This window comes from Tenrec ecaudatus, chromosome 4, assembly GCF_050624435.1.
Source record: "Tenrec ecaudatus isolate mTenEca1 chromosome 4, mTenEca1.hap1, whole genome shotgun sequence".
NCBI classification, from domain to species: domain Eukaryota; kingdom Metazoa; phylum Chordata; class Mammalia; order Afrosoricida; family Tenrecidae; genus Tenrec; species Tenrec ecaudatus.
Window position 1 is genome coordinate 173,351,686 of NC_134533.1, and position 22,895 is coordinate 173,374,580.

The window sequence follows — 22,895 nt, forward strand, 5'->3', positions numbered from 1 at the left end:
TTTCCTTAGTGCTGTGGGGGCCTGGGCCCAGTGCCGCTGTGGGGGCCTGGGCCCAGTGCCGCTGTGGGGACATGACAGGGTTTCAAGTGGTGAGACCAGAAGATGGAGAGGGCTATGATGTAGGAGCTCCTTGTAGGAGCTGACAGTGACTCCAGGCCTGCAGTGGGGACCATGCCCACCACTGTAAACAAGCACCCAACCCTAAAATCCTGACTTCCACTTACACTTCCAGGCTTTACCCAATCCACATACGAGGTATTTCACTTTTATTTTTAAATGGTATTGGTGTTGGATATGAACTTCCTACATGATGGAGTTTTAGTCTGGCTTTGATAATCTTGGGATTAAGGGTTTAATGATAGCAGGATAGACACGAATCTCAGTTATGTAAGCAATGCTAGATTTTATTTAAGTTGCAAGTCTATTCACTGAGTACTAGTGCTCATTTGGTGTGAAATTCAACCCGAGTCATTATTAGGAATCCGCTACTTCCTTGGGATTAAGTGGTAAGACGTGTCTGGGGTGTGAATCAAGTGAGTACACCTCAACAGGGAAGAAGAAACGTAGTTCATGGTCTCAGATACCGACAGGTTCTGAGAGGAAGGGGCTACACTGACGCTCTTCCTCTGAGCCTTGTCAGTATCTGAGACCATGAACTACGTTTCTTCCCTGTTGAGTTTGATGAGTCTGGGATCCCTGGTGCCTCTGCTCCATTCTCTGTAGAGGAACCACCCAGCCATGCCCCCGGAGCTTCCCATCCCTCTAGTGCCATGTCAGGAGGTGAGGGTACATCTGTTGGCCATGACACCCCCTAAAACCTGCTTCACCTTTGAAATAGTAAGGCCATATAAAGGCCTAGTTACTCTTTTGGAAAGGGAGAATGAGAATGCAAGGTGAATAAATAGTTGAATAAAATAGCTGACAGCTGTAGAAGGCAGATGCCAGTAATGTTGGCTACCATCAATTCCTTTCCATCCTAGTGTGTGTCACTCCACCCACCACGAGATGGAGTCTGTTTTCCTTCCTCTGGTGGGCTACTGTGACAGTAGAAGGTGGCAGAAGTGACACTAGACTGCCAAGCTGTGAAGAAGCCCAAGCTAGGTTTTTATAGTGAGAAAGAATATACCAGCTAATTAGTCCACACAGCAGGACAGAAGGCTCAGTTCAACTCACTTTCCTGGAACAGTTAATATACTGGAAGTCCTTCAACTCATGGGTGGTCTGGTCCAAGGTCAAGGATGCAGACAATGGAGTCTTTTCCTCAGGCAAGGCAGGCAGCAGGCAGGGTGGGTCAGCAACAGTCAGTAGCAAAGCAGGCCCTGATGGGATCTTGAGCTCAAGCACAACAGCAGGATCCACCAGCCTTAAACTCAGGCAATGTATGCACCAGCAGAGTGGTGATGCAGGTCTCAGAGGAGCCTGAAACTAGCGACACAATCCATAGGTTGCCTTGGTCCACAGGTAGTGTAGCACACAGATTGCGGCAGAAAACTAGCTAAAGCTGCAACACGTTGGTCCAATCACCAGAGAGCAAGAGAGACAGTGGTGGACCTTGCAGTCATTTATCTTTTTGCCCTTCAATCAATCAGCGACCTGATTAATCTTCACCCACATGTTTCTATTGGTCAGGTTGGCACAATAAACCTAACACAGCTGGTATCCTAGAACTCATCTCTGGAACCAAGCTTTTTGTTTTTTCTTCCTTAGCCATCTCCTCTCTGGGCTCTGGCAGCTAGATGGTTGTGTGAGGCTTTCTCGGTAGCTGAGACATGAAAGACCAATGGGTCTTTCAGACCAACATTGAGAGGGATCACTCTACTTAGTTCCTGTGTGCTAGTTCCCCTGGGCCACTGGCGAATAACATCACGGCCTGACATATATCATGGAAATCCTGCTCCTAACATTGTGGGATTCAGGTAAGAATGCAAATGAAGATCTACTCTCACCACCTGTTTTCCCATCCTTTGCTCCATCCTACACTGCAAAGGGTCTTTCTCATGTATGTGGGTCTTCCAGCCCACATATCCAAGCTCATTATATCTCCGCACACCCCATCCCCCAATGGCTTCTATGGCCACCCAGTACATTGGAGAAGAAGAGGCTCAGGGCTAATTTGGCAGGGGTCTTCTGGGTCCTGGAGGGTGGTCTAGAATGGCCTGTAGATATGTACTCTCTGCAGGCTTGGGGCACAACAGTTATGGCACTACCTTTCTTGACCAGTTCTCCTCCTGCATCTACTGCAGGATCTTTGCAGGACAGAATGCGCCATTCATAGATTCCCCAGATCTGATACCCTCATAATATTCTCAACACAGAGAATATACTCTCCTGACTCCTCTAGCAGGTGGATGCCTTGACTGTGTTCTTTGAGAAGCACCACGTGGTTTCCAGGAATCTCTCTTCTTTGAGTCCCCCTTGAAGTCATGAAGCAGAGGCTGAATCAGTGCAGCAGGTAACCACTCACCTTTCTGTCATGAGTATCTTCCCTAGGCAGTGGGGAATGCCTTTGCCTTCCATTGTTACTCTAAATCTGCTTGGGACGTTCTGACTACAGAACAAAAAGCTAGGGCATGGAAGGAGTAGTCTCCTTAGTCAGCCACCCCCATCACAGCTATAGAGGTTGAGCGTTCAGTGGATGCCTCTCATTTAATTGATAGACTTTGATCCTTATTGCAACAGAGAAACTAGGGCAACTGGCAACATCAGGCAGCTGAACCTCACTCACACCCACTGCCCAGGAAAAAATGTTCCTCCTTCACTAAGAAAAGCCATCAATAAGGGACCAGGCATCCTGGTGAATTGCTGTTTAGAAACCTGTCTTTTGTGAATGCAGATTTCTAACCCATATTCAGACTTTTATGGTATCTGCTGAAGACTCGTGTGTCTTAACCTTCTCAGTGCTGATGTGGACCTGAGGTGTGATAGGACCTTATTGCACTAGAGAGATAGAAAAGAGTTAAGGGGAAATGTCTCCCTTTTTCTACTGGTTGGATGAATTCAGGCAAGTTATTTAAAGTCTGAGCCCATCTGGGCATTTGTGAAGTGGAACTAATGACACCGAGTGGGTAGCGTGGCTGTGGTCCTATCGATAGGAACAGGCTAGGTGCTCCTAGCCACACGGCAGACACTGCCTTCCCTGACTCCCTTCCATAGGTAGGACAGAAACGAAAGGTCCGTGAAAAGATTGGTACAGATTGGTTTCCAGGACAGGGAGGGCACGGAGAAGAACTCCAGGGACAAAGCTGGGTCAGCTTGCCCGTGCCCTTCATAGAAGTGTAAACATTTCTAAGAGGCCTTTATTTCCAGGGATCCACCCTTCTTTTCGAGATGGAGACTATTTTTAACCCAAGTTTTAGTGATTCTGCAGGACAGCTGTTTCAGAGAACGATCTAGGCCAGTCTGTGATTTTGGGAGTCATCCTTTGAAGGTCAGAGAGTGGGCTGAGGAAAGAGAAAGAAAGAGAAGCCTGGAGGCATCTACACCCACCCCTCAAAAAATCCGCCACCCAAATGGACCCTGTGGCCACTTGAGCATGTTGATGGAGCTGAGTCAGCAAACATTCATGTTCTGGCGCACCTATCACTTTCTACCTCCTTCCTTTCCTCCACTTCCCATCAGCTGATCATGATGGAAAGTGAGGTTGGTACACCTGTGTTCAAGAGCCTGGGGGGTGATGCTCACCTTCCTGACACAATCGCTGAAGACAAAATGTGTGCATAAGAAAATGTGGTGAAGAAAGCTAATGGGGCCCAGCTATGAAAAGATATAGCGTCTGGGGTCTTAAAGACTTCAAGTTAAACAAGTGGCCATCTAGCTGAGAAGCAACAAAGCCCACATGGAAGAAGCACACAAGCCTGTGTGATCAGAAGGTGTCGATGGGATCAGGTATCAGGCATCAAAGACCCAGAACAAAAATCAGATCAATGTAAATGAGGGGGAGTGTGAAGTGGAGACCCAAACCCCCTCTGTAGACAATTCGGCATTCCCTTACAGAAGGGTCACAAGGAAGAGAGGAGCCAGAATGCAGCGTAGCACCAACAAAACATACAATTTTCCTCTAGTTCTTTAATACTTCCTTCTCCACCCCACCCCACCCCACCCACTGTCATGACTGCAATTCTACCTTACAAATCCGGCTAGACCAGAGCATGTACACTGGTACAGATAAGAGCTGGAAACACAGGGAATCCAGGACAAATAAATCCCTTAGGACCAATTATGAGAGTAGTGATACCAGGAGGATAAGGGCAAAGTGGAGGAGAAAGGGGGAACCAATCACAATGATCTATCTATAACCCCCTCCCAGGGGGACAGACAACCGAAAAATTGGTGAATGGAGACATTGAACCATGTAATACATGAAAAAATAATAATTTATAAATTATCAAGGGTTCATGAGGGATAGAGGGTTGGGGAGGGAGGGGAAAAATGAGGAGCTGATACTAAAGGCTCAAGTAGAAAGAAAATGTTTTGAAAATGATGGCAACAAATGTACAAATGTGCTTGACACAATGGATAGATGGATGGATTGTGGTAAGAGTTGTATAAGACCCCTATAAAATGATTCCAAAAAAAAAAAAGAGAGAGGCTGTGGGGAGCAGGGTTCTCATACACCGGGAGGAATGACAGACAGTCAGTCCTCCCGCAGTGGCCATGGAGTTGGTTTGGGCTGAGACCAACCCCGTGTGGTGCCACTTAGAATTGTCCTCCCGAAGCTTTTCAAGGCTCTGAACTCTCAGAAGCAGGATGATCCACAGTCTGCTCCCCGGAGGCAGCCCGACATTGGTTTGAACTGTCAACCTCTTGACTACTAGTCAAGCACTTAGCCCTTTTACTACCCAGGGACTCGTACATTGTATTGGAAGCAAACATTGGTATAGCTGTTCTGGGGATATGTTGACAATACCCATTTAAATAAATAACAATAAAAAAGAGCCCTATTTACTAAAATTGAATTTGGCTTTTATCCTCTCAGGGGGGTATACTAAAGAAATGTTCCTACTAGTGTCCCAAGAAATGTGGATAAGAATGTTCACTTCGGCACTGAGAGAGAGCAGAACTGGGAATAATCCAAAGATGCTGCAGGGTCATGGTTGAGTACCGTGAACACAGGTCCATTTCTAAAGAGCTCTAAATGTGCCAGCAGGGCGATGTGGCCAAGACAAATTGCTCACAGAGAGTGCAAATGTCAGAAGAGGCTAGATGCTCTTTGGTAAAAATAAATAAAATCGTCAGTGTCTCTGTGGTGTAGGATGACTTAGAGAATTCCTTTTTGACTTTGAGCATCCTGATAGTGTTGACTTAAAACAAAACAAAGCTTGGATTATATCTGTGGTCACAAGCAACCACGATATTTCTATAAATCAAAGTGGAATGATATAAGAGGGTATGTATTTATTGTCCAAAGGCCTGGCCAGAAAAGAACTTTCTCTGCCAACTCATATGATACAAGGAGATGCTAAGGGGTAGGGTGTGTTCCCTGGTGGTGATGGCTCAGTAGAAAAAGATGTTCTTCTAGAGCAGTGGTTCTCAACCTTCCTAATGCTGCGACCCTTTCATACAGTTCCTCGTGTTGTAAGTGACCCCCCCAACCACAAAATTATTTTCATTGCTACTTCATAACTGTAATTTTGCTACTGTTATGAATTGGATGACCCCTGTGAAAGGGTCATCCAACCCCCAAAGGGGTCGGGACCCACAGGTTGAGAGCCACTGCTCTACAGTATAGTCGAGCTACCAAACAGGTTGGATCGGTGCTTTCCATCCACCTGTCCCACATCCAACAGATGTGCAGCTCCGGCCAGCCATAAACAAGCAGGGCCCTCAGCTTCTGGGGTTGCCCAGCGTCTGTACCTTGACCCTTATTGCGTGGCTCCTTTCTTTGTGCTACTCTCCATGATCTGACTCTAGACCTTCCATCGTATCCTTTGAGCGCATCCTTAGTCTTGAGTCTTAGTTGGCGATACTTTCCTGCTACCTTCCCTAGCTCCCTTCAACTTCCAAACCTATGGATCGAATTCTCCTTAAAAATAAGAAAATAAGATTCTCTCTTGTGTTTAGTGGGGCCACATGAGTGGAGTGGGTTCCCTAGAACGAATCATTTCTGAGGTTTAAAAGGAGCAGAATAGACACATAGGCAGTGGGCACACAGGAGGGCGACAGGCGCTGTCTGATGATCATGGATAAGCCCAGGAACTCCAAGGTTTTCTGGCTAATAAGCACCAAAAGAGACAAAGAAAGACCTTCTAAGAGCCTTGCTCTTCATTCAGACTTTCAGCCTCCAGCACTATGAGAAGTTTTTCTTCAAACCTACCCACTTTTGTTGAGGTAGCACTAGGTAGGGACAACAGACACTGATACAAATAGCAACACGAATAAGACCTCCTACCATTTATGGAACGAGCACATTAATACCTGCTTGCACGGGAACCACTCCAGTGAATATGCAGAACAACCCCCACAGGGAAGGTGCCTTTTTACCCCCCTTACACAGATGGAAAGGAGTCCTGGCAGCATGGGGGCTATGAACTGGGCTGCTATAGCCACAAGGTGGGTGGATCTAACCCACCAGCCACTCCTCAGGGGGAGAGATGAGACTTTCTGTTCGCAGCAGATTACAGGCTCCGAAACCTCTGAAACTTCCACCGATGACTCCACTCTGTCCCACAGGGCCACTATGAGTCAGCATGGATTCAGTGGCCATGAGTTTGGTTTTGTGCTTAGTGTTTCACACATGGGGTCCTAGCTAGCCTGTCCCACAGGGTCCCACCCAGGGACTTGTTCTTGGGGGTCACAGACTATAGAGATGGAGAAGTCTATAGAAGTCCCCAGAGGGCTTCTTGAACACACGGACCATTTTATTCCAGCCACTAACCCCCCCCATCTTCTCTCCCCTGCATTTTGTTTTCTTTCAAGTAGTTGTCAGCATGTTTCCAAATGTCTGGTGTCCACTGGCTGTTTGGCCTGCTGACCTTGCAGGTGTTCCTTTGGCAGGGGGAAGGGAGAGGGTGCTGACGGTTCAGGCACAGAAAGAATCTGCTGGGGGCAGATTTCAGCAGCAGCTTGAGCTGCTCCCCAAGCCATTTCTTGGCAGAGAGCCACAGTGGTGTCGTGTCCCGAAGACTCCCCCACTGGGTCTTATTGACCTTGGAAAGGGACCCCCCCCTCTTCAGAAACAATACGGGCCTGGGCCACATCCAAGGAAGGGAAAGAACCCCTCACTTGAAACATAGCCGTGTCTCTCAAGGGAGGGAGCGCAGTTCAGCTGAGTAATTTTCTCAATATTCCTCAGAGCTTTCAGGTCGGAGCTGAGGAAAGCATTTAATCTTGGTGGGTCTGCTTACTGCCCAGATAGTCAGACAAGCGGCTGGAGACTCAGCCCATCATCCTGCAAGTCTTGTGTCTGACGCCAAACATCTGACTCCTGGGAATCTGCCTCAGGATCACTGACCTTGGCCATCAATTCTCTTGGCTCATCAACATTCAACTCTTGAGAAACCAAGGTCAGATTAGGGTGTTTAGGGAGACTGGGCTCTGTAACTGCATCACTTGCCTGAAAGAACTCTTCTTCCTATCAAGGGCTTTTTAAAATAAAATTTAAAAATTAAAGGAAGAAACTCGATTAAGAACAAAAGCAGACTCCGGAGAGGCTGGACTGTCAGACTAGATGTGTTGGAGGATGCAGATGTGACCTGGACCTCAAGGCCACAGCTTTTAAGCAAGCAGGACATTTGTCAGAAGCGTGTATGTTCCTATGTCTGTGGTGTGTATGCATGTGAGCGAATGTGTGTATGTGTGTTTGGTTTGAGACCAGGACTTTTTTTTAAGTTCCTTTTTAAAAAATAATTTTATTCGGGGCTCATACAACTGTTATCACAATTCATACATCCATCCATTGTGTGTCAAGCACATTTGTACATTTGTTGCCATCATTCTCAAAACATTTGCTTTCTACTTGAGCCCTTGGTATCAGCTCCTCATTTTTTCCTCTCCCTCCACGCTCCTCTCTCCCCAATGAACCCTTAATAATTGATAAATTATTATTTTGTCATATCTTATACTGCCTGATGTCTCCCTTCACCCACTTTTCTGTTGTCTGTCTCCCAGGGAGGAGGTTATATGTAGATTCTTATAATTAGTTCCCCCTTTCTACCTCATCTTCCCTCCACCCTCCTGGTATGGCCACTCTCACTACTGGTCCTGAGGGGTTCATCTGTCCTGGATTCCCTGTGTTTCCAATTCCTATCTGTACCAGTGTATATGCTCTGGTCCAGCTGGATTTGTAAGGTAGAATTGGGATCATGATAGTGGGGAAAGGTGGGGGGCGGGGAGGAAGCATTAAAGAACTGGAGAAAAGTTGTATGTTTCATCATCACACATGACAAAAATTCAAGAAGGTGACCCGAATGATATAATACATCTGAGGTAAACCCCAATATGAACAACTAAAAACAAAAAATACAGGAAACGTTGAAAACCCGATAACGTGCATGGGGTGGGTGGAGTTGGAAGGGGAGAGTCATCTGATAAAGTTTTAACCATTCAAGTCAGGTTTATCCTTTGGATCTATAGTCATCTCTCTGGATTAAGAACCAGCTTCTTCCCATCCCTCTATTACGGACAGAAGGAAATCACAGAGGCTTATTTCCTATGTTGTTCTCACAAATGTATCTTGGGTTCCCACTGTCATCCATAGCCTTCTGCAAACCAGAATCTCACAGTTTAAGCTCGGATACCATTCCCTCCTTCGGCTCTGGATCATACGATTTACAATCTTTTGGTGACTGATGTTGGCATGCTTCATCCACGTGGACTTGGTTGACATCTCACGTAGATGGCTGCTTGTTTGGAAACCAAGCCTTTAAGGTATTAAATTGTAACCTAATTGCATCGATGACGATGGTTTCATAGTCAAATGTGAGTAGTGGCTGCCGTTGTGGACAGTGCCGACAGAGAAGATGTCCACCATCACAGAAAGTTCTCTTGAAACGAGTTGCTCAAAAGCAGCGGTTCTCAACCTGTGGGTCACGCGATTCATAATAGTCGCAAAATTACAGTTATGAAGTAGCAATGAAAATAATGTTATGGTTGGAGGTCACCACAACATGAGGCATTGTATGAAAGGGTCGCAGCATTAGGAAGGTGGAGAGCCACTGTTAAGGGAAGGGACTTGGCCTGGCATTAAGCAGGAGGCTTGACCCAGAGTTGATGCTCGACCAATGTTGGATGGGAAGGCCTGTGCGTTTTTGAGAGATTAAGTGAGTCAGAAGACCATAAAATAAAAAGGCATCTTAGGGCCCTTGAGTTAGTGTCACAGATTCCAAAGTGTCCTTGCAGCTAGCTGGTCCGGGAGGCGAGAGGTGGGGGAGAGAGGAAGGGAAGGCCCACTCACGGAGCACCAGCTATTTCCCAGACCAAGTGTTCAGTCCAAAAATCTTGTGGCGCTGGCAGGGTGTTTGCGTGGAGTGAAGACAATTGCTATTCTTGACACATTTTCCAGCTTAGATGAGACACATTTTTGGCTGACAGCTGAACACAGAATCAGGGCCAAGCGTTTGCACTCCAGTGGGTATCTTTGAGACTGTCCAAATGTCTGAGCACCGCCTCCTTTGTTCTTTCTCTCGCCACGCTCCCCTGCTCGGCCCAGGCTGGCAGGTGTGCACTCTCAGGGCCCAGCACTGGGCTTCTGAGAGGGGGCAAGAGGGAAACAAAGAAAATGGAGGGGGGGGGGGGCTCATGGCAAGGTTAGAGCAAGGCTCCTGACCGTTGCCCAGCCTTCGCAAATCTGGGGCTGTATGTCAGTCTTAGCCTCAAACAGAGGCACCTCCCTGGCAGCAACAGAGAACTGGTTTCTCTGGGAAACCCAGTCTGCAGGTCCCCACCTGTGAGTAGGAGGAGGCTCTGAGCTCTACCAGGCTCAAATTAAGAAGTGGATCATCTCCCCTACCACACTCGGTTGCTTTCCCCGTAAGTGTTCCCAGCATTTGATCACATGCTTTTGAAGCTCAGGGATCAATCTACTCCTGGTCAAAGAACGGATGCTTTTCTTTTAAGAATGTTCAGAGAAATCCAAGCACGGCAATCAGGGCATCTGCATGGAGCACCTGCTAAGTGACATTTGGTTACTAAGCGTCTCTTGGATATCGTGGTATTTAATCATCAGGATAGCCTTGCAGGTACAGAAACTGGGGTGCAAAGAAGTTTAATAGCCTGACCCCGGCTCTTCCTCTCCACCTCTCAGCACACTGCTCTGTACCTTGTTACACAAATATAAAAATGGGGGAAGGGATTATTTGCTGTTCCCACCATGTCTATGACAACTCTCACACTTGACCCTCCTGCCAGGAGAGACTGAGCCCAGTTCAGCATCTCATGCCACTGACTCTCTGTAACACTGGGTAAGCCTTTAACCGATCCCATCACGCCCCGGCATCATTGAGCCTAAGCAGTGGTACCTCTAAAGAAAGAAACCACAAGAATCATCAAGGGAGGGGGTCTATTTCCCTTCTATATATACCTGGGTGAGAGTCTCTTAAACCATGAGGAATAGAATTGGAGGAAGGAGAACACATCCTTTTCAAGGATAGGTCATAAACGATGGAATGGCTTCCACCTGGTTTTTTCTCTTGGGGAACACAGCCACCCGATTAGAAGGAAGCCCAAGTAGCCATAGGAAGTGTAGGTGCCTCAGTCAACAGCCCCAGTAAGGTCACAGTCAACATCAGCCACTAACATGAGAGTGAGCAAGCCTTCAGATGATCCTAGCACTTGAACTGCCTTCGCTGATGCCAAATGGAGGAGAGAGGTTGCGGTTAGAGGCCGTCAAGGCGGGTCAGTTCAACTCCTAGTCACTCTGTGTGCAGCAGAGGGAAACCCCGCCCGGGCCTGCGCCATCTGCACAGTCATTGCTGTGCCTGAGCCCACTGTTGCAGCCACTGTGTCCGTCCATCTCGTTGAGAGTCTTCCTCTTTTTCCCTGCCCCGCTACTCCACCAAGCACAATGGCATAGAGATAATGAACAAATACTTCCTCTAAAGCCACCGAATCTGGAGTAACTGGAAGAATGGGTTGAACCTCAATAATTAATCATCGATGCATCACTTTTCTGATTGTGGTAGCAGACCGAGCCCTTCTTTTCCAGGACCCCTGCCTCAAGATCCTCTTAGGATATCCTGAGGATCACCCCTGAGACCGCAGAGATAATAACTGGACACCCTCCCCACTGGTGCTTAGCAGGTGCAGCCAATTGGCTCAGACTCATAGCGGTGCTATGCCTAACAGAACCAAACATTGCCATTCCTGCACCAATGCTCACATGGGTGCTAAGTTTGAGCCTCTTAAACACCTTAACACAACTTCAAAGCAATAATCACTTATTATTAGAATTCACAAGTTAGGAGTCTGGGCTTGGTGGATCTTAGCGAGACTTGCTCCTAACTTTGGGTTACCTAGGGGTTCTGCTACAGGCTGAGCGTGGCTTAGCCAGTTTAGCTGGGATAGCAGGGCTCTACATGGCTCTTATTTTTCTGCTGAGACCAGTGGGCTAGCCTGAGCAAATCCTTTTCAGGAGATGGAGAAGTAAAAGGAATGAGCCCAAACAGACAAGGTCACTAAATGTCCAGGCTTGGAACTGGTACCTGGTCACTCCTCCCTCATTGTACTGACTCATGCAGGCTGGGGCAGGGAATCATGATCCTCTGCAGGTTGCCTGGGAAAGGCAAAAGGTATGGGGACAGGGCCCTTAGCGCAAATCTAAGCATTTTCTCCATATCTGCGGCATCTAGAGGAATTCCAACTCGTAGGCTTAGAGGGCCAGCATCGCAATCATAGGCACTACATTCTAGAAAGTTTCTTCCTCAGGGAAGAGTAGAAATGAGGCCATGTCTGTGTCTCATCGATCCCAGCGGAAGAATATTAGAATAGGTATAATCGCCTCTTGTTATTTATCATAACTTAAATCAGCTATTTTGGTTCATATACTTATATGAATTATTTTTTAACATTTTATTAGGGGCTCATACAACTCTCATCACAATCCACACATATACATACATCAATTGTATAAAGCACATCTGTACATTCCTTGCCCTAATCATTTACAAAGCATTATTTTTATATTTTGTTTTCCCTTACAAGCACACCAACTATGTACACAGGTGAAGTATAAGCTCTCCTTTGCTTCCTGACTGTTGACCTTCCCCTCAATGCTACTTTGCTCTTCACTTAGTAACATAGCTTGTATGTCGCCACTGGTGTTAGTTGCCAAGGTGTTGGCTTCACTCATGGCAACATCATGTAGAAGAGGACACAACATTGCCGGCTTCCATGCCATCTTTATGATCTTTGATATTTTTGAGCCCATGGCGTGGCTGTCTTGAATGTCTCAGTCGATGGTTCTCTGTCACACTTTGAAAACCCACAACCTATGAATGTGCTATACTTTACTGAGTCCCAAGTGACTGAGTGACTGGATTTTACTCTGTTCTTCTACAGACACACATAAGGCTGTTTTTATTCTTGTGTATGGTCATCTCTGCACACATATGAGGGCATACCTACCTACAGGATAAATTCTTAGAAGTGGAATTAGTGGAGCAAAGTGTATGTATATTTGGATTTTTGAGAGAGTTTGTCAAAGTTGCCTCCATCGATGGTTGGTTTACAGATCTTTTGCCATCTAGGACTTGATTATTCTCATCTTTGATCAGCTATCTGATCAAAAAGATCTCTTTAAATTTCTCATGACTGTCCTATCTAGCTTCTCTTCGATGACTTAAAAAGAAACAAACAAACCCAAAACAGCTTTTATTAGAGATTAACTGACATTAATAAAATAAACATGTTTGAAGTGTACAATTTGTTAGGTTTTTATATATGTACATGTATACATATAGATGCATATCCCCAAACTCAATAAAAATGATAATAATACCAAAATGGATGCACATTTGAGTAGACACTTTACCAAAGAAAAGAGACGGGTGGTAAATAACTTAGCTAGATGTGGGATGGGGCCCACATCCAAATGGAAGCGTATGAACAAGAAAGACCCCCAGCAATCTTTCTGGCCAAAATTTGCATAGTGCAGTGCTAAGTCTGGTTGCTGTTAGTTTTGTGGTGGTTGAAGAGATGTTTCAGTCTTGTCCTCTTGCACGGACGAAAAACTCAGACTGCCGGCTCTGCGCTTCACAAATGATGCTCTTCTCTTCCTCAAAACCCTACTGAACCCACTGAGAATACCCGAGATGCTCTGGCGAGAGCTGATCTGCTGAGCAAGAATCTCCTTTGCCTACCTGCCTTCAGAGCTCTCTGCCAGGTTTGCCTGCGGCATGGCTGGTTGCTTGGCAACAGGGCCCAGATGACAACAGTCTGCTGAAATGACAGCAGGAGCCACCTCCACTCCACCCCCAGACCCCCAAGGTGCTCTCTCCTCGTTGCTTGGAGGGTGAAGACAGACTCTTCCTTGCAAAAGACCATGAGTGGTCCAGAAACAACTGAGAGACTCATCCTCTCAGGCTCTCAGTCCCACTCCGCCACAGCCCTGTGCTTTGTTTACCTTGTGGCGCTTACTGGAAGTGATCTTGCTTCTTTGTTTTCTTCTTTCCTGTCTGTCTTTTGTAAAATCAGAATGTAAAATTCCATAAGAGTCAGAATTTTGTTCTTTGTGATTGACCTCTGTCTCCACAAGGCTCAGATGCTGGCCACAGAGCATCCTGATGAATATTTATCTGAAAGACGAAATAGGTGATTAAGGCTCCCATCCTCTGCCCTGGGGGCATGGAGGTGGAGTCCTGTCTAGATGGCCCTCTCTTTTTTTTCCCAAGTATGGCCAGAAGAGAAGATGGATTTTCAAGCTTGAAAATGGGAGTCCCTGTAAGAGAAGAGGAGGAAGTAGAGGCAGGGGCAGGGACTCCAGGTAAGGTGGATTGGCTAGGACAGGTTTATTAATAGTCATCAAGGTGACAATTGGGGGAGCAGATGTTCCCAGAAAATCACTCTGGGTTGACTGCTGACAGTACTTGGTTTCCCAATATTCCCAGGTGTACTGGGCCCTGCATACCTATTCTAATATCCTTCCGCTGGGATCGATGAGACACAGACACGGCCTCATTTCTACTCTTCCCTGAGGAAGAGACTTTCTAGAATGTAGTGCCTATGATTGCGATGCTGGCCCTCTAAGCCCACGAGTTGGAATTCCCCAGGCCAGGCTGGGGAGGTGTGGTGCAGAAGCTGTCTCCCATAGCTAACCTGGGCATGGTCCCAAGTTCCAGCAAAAGATTTCTCATAATCCCAACTCTGCACTAACTCGCTCACCAAACCCACTGCCTTCCAGCCCATTCTGACTAAGACCCTGGAGCACAGGACAGAACTGTCCCCTTGCGTTTCTGACATGGCGCCTCATTTTCTTAAACACGTTTTTCCCCAACCCATTTTATTAGGAGCTAATACAGATGTCATGCCATTCGTAGCTCCATCACCCAAGCAGGATTGTAGAGTTGCTAGCACATTCTCTTCCTTCTTGAACTCCCTGATATCAGCTTCTTTCTACCACCCCCTAACAGTTTTATAGACACTTCATCCGCCTGCCATGCAATTCAATGATTCAATCCTGTCAAGAATCCCAATGTTTATCTCCTATCCCCGGGGCTCCTTATGGACCGGTGCTACAAGGTTCTTCTTCCACACAGTCTTGCCTGCAGACAGGCAACTCAGACGCTCCTCACACTGGGGAGAGACGGGGCGACACGGTTCCTCTGACCTATGGGGGTTCAAGCTTCCTTCACGGGCTCTGCTTCTCTGAGGTCTGTGATGACCATCGGAGTCTCTGGGTGGTGCCCGTGGTGCTTGTGCCCGACGGCTAACTGTAGAGCCAGTGCTGTGAGTTCGTCCAGAGATACGCTGGAAGATGAGCCTGGTGATCTAATGCCCCCAAACCAGTCACTGGAAATCTTGTGCATCACGGCTCGACTCTGACACTCATGGGCTCACCATGGTTTGAGATGGACTCGGGGGTGTTCGGTGGCAGATCTCTCTCAATTACCCCTGCTCAGGGAAGCTGTTTCTCATTGGTCCAGCCCAAAGTTGGACTAAGGAGAAAATTTGGAAGCCATTGTTGATGTTCTCCCTCAAATTTTCATTCTTCTCTTCTTCCCTGGACCAGGAGTTAGGACTGCTGACTGCACCTTAGGCAAAATCAGGCCCTCGTCCTGTTTCCTGGGTGGCAGACTGTACTGGGTAAGCTCCAAGCAGAAGCAATATGGTGATTTCAGGACCTGTGAAGAAATCTCAAAGTCTTAAGTTCATGCTGATTCATGCAAAATCACTTCCTGAGATTCAGTAAGCTTTAACTTGTTACTTCATATTACTAGGTAGGTCCTTTCCTAAATTAATTAGCTGCCCCTTTTCACCTCCATTCTTTCAAGTTTCACACCCAAACAAACATAACCCTTTGTCATTCTGTCAAAATCCTACTCACAGGGACCCTGTGTCTTGCAGATTTCAACTGCTTCACATTTCTTGGTGGGTTTGAACTATCAGCCTATAAGTTAGCAGCCTACCAACCCATTGTAAACTGCATGTGCCTCACAGGCTCTTTGACATTCCATGTACCAAATCCATTATCATCTTCTCAACGCAGAACCAACAAATGCCTGGTAGTTGCATGGCCTCCTTGGGAGCCACATTAGGTGAGCGTGAATACCAAGGAAGTGGGTCTGCAAAAACCCACTGAGACGCACACATTTGGGAGCTGCCTTATTAAGTTGTCGTCATAGCAACTGCTGAAAAGACAAATCCCAGCGCTTCCTGGGATGCACTGCTCGCTCCAGTTTGGGGGATGGATTTGGGGCTACCACCTGTGCCTCCTTCCATGCGGTGGGCAGAGTAGAGTGAGTCTGCTTATTCAGAGTTGAGCAATACCAGAAGAGAAGTCCGCAGGAAGCATCATGGCTCTGGGCCAATTACGTGCCAAATCAGGGTGATTGTTTCAGAACGTGCTTAGAATTTTGCACTAACTAGCCCTTAGATAACGTGACATATAAACCCTATTTTAATATAATTAAGAACCCTTCAAAGCAGCCGATTTGATCTGTCTTCCTGTTCAGTCTTTTTGGGTCTTGGGAAGACTATATAAGCCCCAAGGTCTGAATTTGGACCCTCATTATATGAGCTCATTGACTGTACTGTTACTGCCTTATTACTTGGCTGTATCTCCCAACCTAGTCAATTTTCTGTAGGTCAGGGATGACGTCTATTTTATTCCTTTTTGTGTTTCCAATGCACAATCTATTCAGAACCTTCTGAGGCATGGTCAATGTTTGGTGTATAAATGAATGAACGTAATCAATCCAGACATCCATTATAAATAAGCCATTCAACCCAGAGGTGACGTCCGACAGCCAGTCTGGTGTGGCTCCTTTGTCTCCTTTGTTAATTGTCACAGCAGGTTGTTTTCTGGACCTATGTGAGAGTACGTCACCAGCATCCAGTCCCATCACTCCACAGAAATCTTATCATTTCACACGAGCGAGGGTATCTTCTTCCACAAACACAATACAATCTTCTTCATCAGAAAAGCTATCTCTAGACATTGTTTCTAGATTCTTCCAAGTGGATTCCACTCTGATGATCCCAAGTGACAGAACAGAACTGCCCGTAGAGTGTGGTTGACTGGAATCTTGGTGGAAGGTGGTTGCCAGGCTGTTCTTCCTTGGAGCAGTGGTGGCCTCCCCCTTTCAGCTCACAGCTGAGCTCCTGCACCCCCAGGACTCCCTGTCAGCACAGGACTACCGTCTGATCTTCAGATCTCTTCTCAGTTGTTAACTGTTTCAATAATGGCCTTGATAGCAAAAGTAATCCATTCACAATCATGCCTCTTGCTTACTTATATCTTCATTTCCTTTCATCTGAAAAAAAACAACAACTCAGGTTTACTTGCCCTTATGAATTGAATGTTTCCCAAGGCTGTAGGCCAATGGCTTTGTCGATTCTCCCCCGGTTCTGGCTGATCCGCAGTTATCCCATGAGCAGTTTCCGGTTCTGCTCCTTTGGCAGGAACCAGGCAGAAGCAATGCCCTCCTCTCCTCGCATGGGGCCAGGAGCCCCACATGACGCGAGGGGGTCCATCTCTGATGATGTTCATCTGATTCACCTGTTTCGTCTGCCAACCTCCTTTACTGTGAAGTTCCTCCTTTCCCCTTGGAAATGAATCAATATTTTCCACATAGGTGCTTGGGAATAATGTGACTATTCTGTTCCTTATCAAACTCTTATGTATTCATGTCAGTATAGACTCGTGGCTTCTTATTTTCTTTAATGACTTAGCATTCGTTATTGTTCTTCTTCATCTTGATATTTTCAAATTGTCCCAGATTCGGCCTGTAGCAGTCCCTTCCAGCTGACTTCTGTGCCCATTTTACAAGTCTTTATTGTGACGATTGCTTACTCTCTGATATATTAAGAGCATGCTTCCCTTGTATTCTTTTCCTGCTTCAGCTATGGAATCAACAATTTCTCCAAGCTCTGGTTCCTTTTAGTAAAGTTGGTACATAGAAGCCAAGCTCTGGGTACAAAATGTGTTCATTGTAATTGGGGCATTGCTTTCCCAGGGCCCTTTCAATGAACCAAGCTAGAGAATGTAAACTATGTGTGTGTTTCAAAACATGCATATATGTTATATGTTACACCTATATTTACATATCTATTTCCATAACTTGAAAATCATAAGTAACACTGGTATCTCCAATTATAATCTAATACCATAGGACTCGTTTGTATGACGGTGTTTGCTCCTTCTTTAACAGGGAGCCACCTGGTACCCCCTAGGGCTGCTGCTGTTACCAAGGACCACAAACTTAATGGCTTCAAACAGCAGAAATCTCTTCTCTGGGAGTTCTGCAGGCCAGCCCTCTGAAATCAGTTTCGTTGCATCTGGATTGGGTGTCAGCAGGGCCAGGGTTCTGTCGGGAGATCCAGGGGAGAATCCACTGCTTACCTCGTACAGTTTCTGGTGGTTGGCACCACGCCTTGGCCTCTGGCTGCAGCTCTGCCTGCTCCTCTTCACATGGCTTTCTCTGCATGGCTCAAAACACCCTCGGCCATTCTCTTAAAAGGACTTGTGTGATTGCATTTGGGGCCCATCGGGATAATCCAAGATAATCTCAAGACCCTTGTCTTAATCATATCTTTTATGATAGAGAATAACAGTCTTTGACTTGACAAATAGGTAATATTCATTGGTAGCAAGGATCAGGACATGGAGATATATTTCTGAGGGCCATCATTCAGCCCACTACAAGCTAGATAATACTATTATTTTTGGCTTCACAGTTCGAATCGTCTGTGTTAAACCTTTGCCTTTACAGTTTCAAAGAATGTTAATCTACAAATGAAATGGCTATCATTACCTTCCAATAAGACTGTGTTTGCAAAAACAACTGGGGGTCATTCTTGCTGACTTTGAATCCTGATTATCACACATGCACACACACACACACACACACACTGCTATAAATAATAGAAACTATTATGAATCAAAAATACCAAAATGTGGAGCTATGCTTTCTCAGCATATGTTCAATCCAGGCCTATACACTTCTGAAGATGGTGTTCTGTCTCGCTAACCCTTTTCTAAAAAGTTCTGTGCTCTTTGATTTATCGAAATGGCAATTTTGGCATCATAAAGGGACTCAAGGTGTGTTCTTTGAACACAATTCAAACCCTTTGAATTTGAGGAACAAAGAGGACCCTGAAGGGGCAAGATCAAGACGGTCAGGTGGATGGAGCAAAGTCTCCCAATGAACTTCTCATACCACAGCCTTTGCTACCCGTGAACTCTGAGCAGGTGCATCATCATGATGGGAAAGCATTCCCAGCACCACATTCCTGGTCTTTCCTTGCCAACAGTTTTCCATTTTCTTAAAACCTCTTTGTAAGAAACTCCCAAAGTTGGCCTGTGTCCTTTGAGAAAATATGCTAATCTTACCCTTTAAGAATCTCCCCAAACAGTCACTATAACCTTCTGAGCTCTCTCTCTGCCTCGGATGGAACTAAGCCAACAGATTCCCTTAGGAGCCACTGTTCAGATTAACCATTGGAAAGTACCCCAGTGAGATCATGGCAAGTGCCTTGCTGAGAGAGCGTGTCTGCAGGCACCCACTAATGGCAGACACAGGTGTCAGCACGTTCTGCTTGTGATCACCCCACGCATGGTTGAACTGGACGCCGCCTGGCAATATTTTTGACTTATTCTTGTGTATATAGAAATGCCAATGGCAGCCTCCATTGTTACATTTACACAATTCAAATTTAAATGTGATATGTTTCCAGGAAGGGTCTATTTCTCGGCAGGATTATGTTCATTAGCACATGAGTTCCACTCAGTTTTGGAACCAGGTTTGCTGTAGGTGGGGAAAAGGCTTCTGTCAGGGGAAGCCAGCCCCTAACACATCATTACGGGTCCGGTAGGCGCAATTGTACAGTGAGAATAAGTCAAGATCATAGTAAAGTTATAGAGCGCACGAGAGATAGAAGTGAAGTATTGAAACAAATGGAGTCAGACACGATTCATGGTAGCATGCTCACCTCAGCCCTGCCTGATGGTCTGCGTGGAGGGAGAGAGAGATATTTAATGCTAGCCCAGGCTTTTTATCTTCTCTGGGGACATGCAAGCCCCCTAATTACAGGTGAGGACATACATCACAGGAAGGGGCTGTGCTATAGGTCATACAGTAATGAGAGGAGGTGGTCTAGGGACATACATGCAATAGGAAGGGGAGGGATTGGGGTTATACATGTGACAAGATGGGCAGATCCTAGGTCTAGGATGGCAGCTTAACTTTGACCTATTCCCTAGATCTCCATAGGAACCATTATCAGTAGGGTGTAAACCCCACCTACAGGAACCAAATCGAGGCCAGCAGGCATCCATTGTCTTTCACAGCAAGGAGTGGGGCCTACTGCAGTCTGGCAACTGATGGCCCTCAGGGAGGATGCCTGTGAGCATCTGACCTCCTCCCACAGGCTTCACTCAGAAAACAAAACAAAACAAAACAAAAGACTTCATCCAGGAAGATATAAACGTAGGAAAAGAATTAGCCCTTCGAGATCTAAGATATCTGTTTACTGAGCAGAGATAATTTTGACTATGGCTGCTAACCTTTTCACATCTGCACACAGAACTGAGCACCAGCCAAGCAATGGCTGGTCAATGCTACAAGATGCATATTTTAGTGGCATTGCAGGAGGGTATGCTCAGTCTTATCAGATACTGAGAGCATATTTTCCAACAGCAATGTTTGAGAATTCCAGTTTCTCCACACCTTCACCCGTGTTTACTATTTCACATCTTTATCCTTTTAGCCATTCGGGTTGATCCGTACCAGTATTTAACTGTGGTCGAGTTTATAGTGTTCTAATGAATAAAAAAGGGAATAATCTTTTCAAATGATTTTTAGTGACCGAAGACTTTCATGCCAGAGCCCGACACAGTTGTACACACATGCTGAGGAGCAGCTCTGGCTTCCCGTGTAGAACAGATGGACGGAGGGCAGGGTGCAAACACGGTGACGAGTTAGGAGGCCATGACAGGAGCTTAGGCCGAAAATGGTGATGGCGTGTATCTGAGATGAAGCAAGGTAGAGAAGTGTTAGGTCATTTTGAAGGCAGTTCTGGAGGGACTGGTGATGGATTGGCTGCCGGGCAGAGACAGAAAGGTGCACCGACTACGGCTATCAGCTCTCTAGCTAACCCATCATCCTGTGCTTGCCCGTGTTTGAGGCTTGCTATCGTTCTGGATATTTTCTGTACAATATTTTGTTGTTGCTGTTTTCAAAAAACTAAAGAAAAAATGCTTGAGACAAGGGAAGCGCATTCCACGTGTTAATTTAATACGATCTGATGTTTTCTTTCGGCTTTCCTCTCCTTTCCCAGACTCACCACCGCCCAGCCCATGCGGACTCACAGCGCCCCGCTGGGGGCTTCCGAGACACACCTGTTTAGGGAGTAGCAAGTGCAGCCTTGTCTTTGCCCCTAGAAAAATATCGTGTTGGTGGTGGGTGCAAGAATTCTCAGACGCGCAGGGTTCTTCAGAGATTGCTAGGAAGACCAGGCTGTCTGTCCTCAGAAAGATGACAACCTGGAGCACTCTGCAGGACGATTCTAGTCTGTCACCTGGGGTTGCCGTAAATGGAAATCAGCCAAAGGACATCCAACAGCAGGAGTATAGCTGGTGAGCTAATGCGCATACATATCAATTTTTAAAAATGAACTGCTAGTTACGTAATGTGGTTGATTTAAGGACTAAGAGGGAAGGGGTGTCATCTAGCCTGTCAAACAGGCTATAGCCAATGAGGCCGCTGTAGAGGCATGGCTTTCTCCTGAGAATTCTGTGAACGCCTGTATTTTCCACCTTGGAGGCAGGAGACTGTCTACTGACAGGGCTCACTCCCTGTGACACAGTTCTGAGGAGAAGCCACACAAAGCTACCCTGAGGCAGTCAGAGTTTCGGAGCTGAAGAAACCACGTAGAGAACCCTACCAGTGCTGAGATGCTTATAACGCCACTGGATCCACAAGACTTCCAGCCCACTGGCCTGTGATCTTCCTGCATTCTGGGCCATTGTATAGGTTTCGTGAGTCTGAAGAGGACTTTATAGATTGGTAACTCATATTAACATATGAGTTAATATCGGATTTATGAACTCGATCTAGACTGGGCTGGGATGTTTTCTGAATTTTCAATTGTTCTTATATATGAAATTCTTTATTATACACATATAAGGCTCCCTGGATTTGTTTTTCTAGTCAACCTGGACTAACACAACTTCCCTTTCTGTGGTTTATTTCCATGCAACTTCTGAGAAAGGTGTAAATCTTGTAATAATCCAAAGGATCATCCATGCAGCAGATAGCTTAGAAAGCCCCTCTCCCTATGGCAGCAGAGGCCGAGAGAGCTTCCGTTGGATGCGATCTGGGGTCTCAGGAGTGGTTAGGAGCCGACCAGAGGGGAAGATAGATTCCTAGCCAGAGCTCAAATGGGCAACGCTCATGGGTTGCCAGCTCTTTCACGCTGTTTCTTCTTTCAGATAAACCAAATATTACTGGTTTCTTCCAATACATAAGTTATGATTGTATCCAGGGTCACTCCCTCACTGCTACTGAGTCTATGCCAATTCATAGCAATCCTATAGGACAGAGTAGAATCGCCCCTGTGGGTTTCTCAGCCTGTAAACCTTGATGGGAGGAGGAAACCTTGCCTCTCTCACTCAGAAGAGCTGGTGGTTTCCAATTGCTGGCCTTGTGGTTAGCAGCCCAGCCCATAGCCCATCCCCATTCCTGTCTTCCAAGACCTCTGTCTGAAGATCAGCAGGCAGACATCCACATGCACCCATGATGTTCTTTCCACAGAGTCCACGTCGGAACGAAGAATATGGCACAACAATCCTATCGACGCCTTCTTTGCTTGAACTATTTTCTCAAAGGGAGTGTCTGGGCTCTTGGACTTGACCTCCCAGAACTGGCTGGTCTAATGGAGCTCCTTGAGCTCAGAAAGGCTGAGCAGAAAGCTGCTTTCTTAGGCGTGTTAATTAGATATTTTCTGGACTGTCCCCAAGTCACGTTGATTTAGTTCTTATAAAAGTTATTGGCATTCATTAACAGAGCAGCCTCTTATTTTGTTTTTACAATTCTGACTAGAGTATAAATTACAGAGCAAATTTGTTTTCCATTCAACAGTTTATACATTGTTTTGTGACGTTTGATACAATCTCCTCCATGTCCCTGGGCTTTGCCAGCTTCCCCGACCTGCCCCCGCCCCCACCCCCTGAGTTTCTGCTTCCTCACGTTTGTCTCTGGGATGCACTGTTCCCACTGCACTAACTTCGGGTGGACAATTCCCCA